General features: G+C 42.0%; 1 pseudogene; it reads left to right on the top strand.

Moving 5' to 3' along the window:
* Positions 1–1,044: 1,044 nt before the first annotated feature.
* LOC103584445 lies at positions 1,045–2,374 on the top strand (annotated as a pseudogene).
* Positions 2,375–2,951: the final 577 nt, after the last annotated feature.

Here is a 2,951-nt window from a genome sequence, read left to right as displayed (position 1 = left end):
CCTTTTCCAAAAGTAAGTTTGATACAAAAGAAAGCACACAGTCAGCCAGGGAAGTGCGGGTTGGCCCCAGGAAAGTGAGCAATGACAACTTGCTGAAAATAAGTTGGATACAAAAAGAAAGAAATACACACTCACAGGCAGAGAGCAGGCTGGCTCCAGGAGAGTGAACAGCAGCCCCACCTTCTGCTGAGCTTTGGCTTGTACAGTTTCGCTATTTAATGCATATTCAAAGAAGGGGGTGGTTCCCAGTTATGTAACATAGTTTTGAACATGCTCAGATGGTCTGTTCTTGGAGCATGTTCATTGCTCAAATCCTGTCACATGCACCAGGCATATTCAAGAATATTCTGTGCCCTCTAGCGCCTCTCGTGGAAGGTCATTCAGAGGATAAACTCTGCTTTACTGAGCATGCTCTGCTACCAGGGTTAAAGAACCCCTCTCTATGAGCGTGCCCAGCTACTGGATTTGCATAAGCCAGCCCCTTGTGGTCTCATTTGCCCCTGGTTGGTGCTGAAAATAGGTCTAACTGGCAACAGAAACTATCCTCTAGGAAGGGCCTAAAGGAGGGGGCCTGAGACCTTGGGGAGTGACTTGAAACCCAGAGGCATGTCCTGAAACTTGAACCCAGGGAAACTGAGCACCTCCTATCTCACTGCAATCTTTTAAATTCTCAATATGAGTAGAGCTTTCTGAGATTTAAATTTAAGGAGAACTCAACTGGCCTGATTGGCATATGCAATGAACATCAAGAAAACACCTTGCTGTGGAAGCATAATTATTTTTCTTCTCCCTTTTGAAAAGATCTTTCCTTTTCATGCCACTTTTCTTCCTTCTTTACACAAGTTCAACAATTTGAAAGAAAAAGGCAATACTAAGGGCGTCAAAATGGCAGAGAATTTTGAAAGTCTTGTGATAGGAGAAAGTTCTCACTTTCTACTGTGACTCTGTTCTTGAATTCTTTCCTGTGGTGGAGTCAAGAACCTGGTAAGAGGACGGGGTGGGTTGAGGCCGACTATTGCCCCCAAACCCTCTGACATCAGTCTCATGAAGATTCATGGTTTTGATCTGGGCTCTAGGTATGTGGACTTAAAACCAATGGCTTGTGGAGACAATGGCTTGGCTCTTTCTGCTGTAGACAGTGACTGTGACAAAAAAGTAGCCACCAAGAAAATTGTCCTTACTGATCCCCAGAGTGTCAAACATGCTCTACGTGCAATCACAATTATTAGAAGACTTGACCATGATAACATTGTGAAAGTGTTTGAAATTCTCGGTCCCAGTGGAAAACAGTTAACAGACGATGTGGTCTCTCTTACTGAACTGAGCAGTGTTAACATTGTTCAGGAATACATGGAGGCAGACTTGGCTAATGTGCTGGAGCAGGGTCCTTTACTGGAAGAGCATGCCAGGCTTTTCAAGTGCCACCTGCTAAGTGGGCTCAAGTATATTCCTCTGTAAATGCACTGCACAGAGATCTCAAGCCAGCTAATCTTTTCATTAATACTGAAGACATGGTACTGAAGATAGGTAACTTTGGTCTTGCACTGATCATGTATCCTTGTTATTCCAATAAGGGTCATCTTTCTGAAGGGTTGGTTACTACATGGTACAGATCTTCAAGTCTTTTACTTTCTCCTAATAATTACACTAAAGCCATTGACACATGTGCTGTAGGCTGCATCTTTGTTGAAATTCCGACTGGTAAAATCCTTTTTGCCAAGAAAATTGTCCTTACTGATCCCCAGAGTGTCAAACATGCTCTACGTGCAATCACAATTATTAGAAGACTTGACCATGATAACATTGTGAAAGTGTTTGAAATTCTCGGTCCCAGTGGAAAACAGTTAACAGACGATGTGGTCTCTCTTACTGAACTGAGCAGTGTTAACATTGTTCAGGAATACATGGAGGCAGACTTGGCTAATGTGCTGGAGCAGGGTCCTTTACTGGAAGAGCATGCCAGGCTTTTCAAGTGCCACCTGCTAAGTGGGCTCAAGTATATTCCTCTGTAAATGCACTGCACAGAGATCTCAAGCCAGCTAATCTTTTCATTAATACTGAAGACATGGTACTGAAGATAGGTAACTTTGGTCTTGCACTGATCATGTATCCTTGTTATTCCAATAAGGGTCATCTTTCTGAAGGGTTGGTTACTACATGGTACAGATCTTCAAGTCTTTTACTTTCTCCTAATAATTACACTAAAGCCATTGACACATGTGCTGTAGGCTGCATCTTTGTTGAAATTCCGACTGGTGAAATCCTTTTTGCATGTGCACGTGAACTTGAACAGATGCAGCTAATTTTAAAATCTATTCCTGTTGTACATGAGAAAGATCATCAGGAGCTTCTCAGCATAATTCCAGTTACATAAGAAATGACACAACTGAGCCACACAAATATTTAACTCAGCTGCTTCCAGGAATTAGTCGAGAAGCTCTGGATTTCCTGGAATAAATTTTGACATTTAGCACCAAGGATTGGTTGACAGCAGAAGCAGCTCTCTCCTGCCCTTACATGAGCATATATTCCTTTCCAATGGATGAGCCAATTTCAAGGCATCATTTTCATAATGAAGATGAAGTTGATGCTTTTGCTTATAGATGAGACTTATAGCCACATTTACAAGTGGGCAAGTTACGGTGCTCATCAATTTCCAGAGCATGATTAGCCTCTAGTAACAATTTTGTTATTGATGAAGTTTGGCTTGACACAAGAGCTCTGTATGATGTCACTGATGAAGAAGTACAAGTTGATCCTTGAAAATATTTGGATGGAGATCGAGGAAAGTAAGTGGAGGATCCTGCTTTTGATATCAATGACTCTACTGAGCCTTGTTGGCAGTACCCAAATCATCATGAAAACAAATACTGTGACCTGGAGTGCAGCTGTACTTCTAACTACAAAACGAGGTCATCACCATATTTAGATAACTTAGTTTGGAGAGAGAG

Source organism: Galeopterus variegatus, unplaced genomic scaffold, assembly GCF_000696425.1.
Source record: "Galeopterus variegatus unplaced genomic scaffold, G_variegatus-3.0.2 Scaffold56217, whole genome shotgun sequence".
Lineage (NCBI taxonomy): Eukaryota > Metazoa > Chordata > Mammalia > Dermoptera > Cynocephalidae > Galeopterus > Galeopterus variegatus.
Note: the sequence above shows the minus strand (reverse complement) of the source record. Positions and strands in the feature narration are given on the sequence as shown.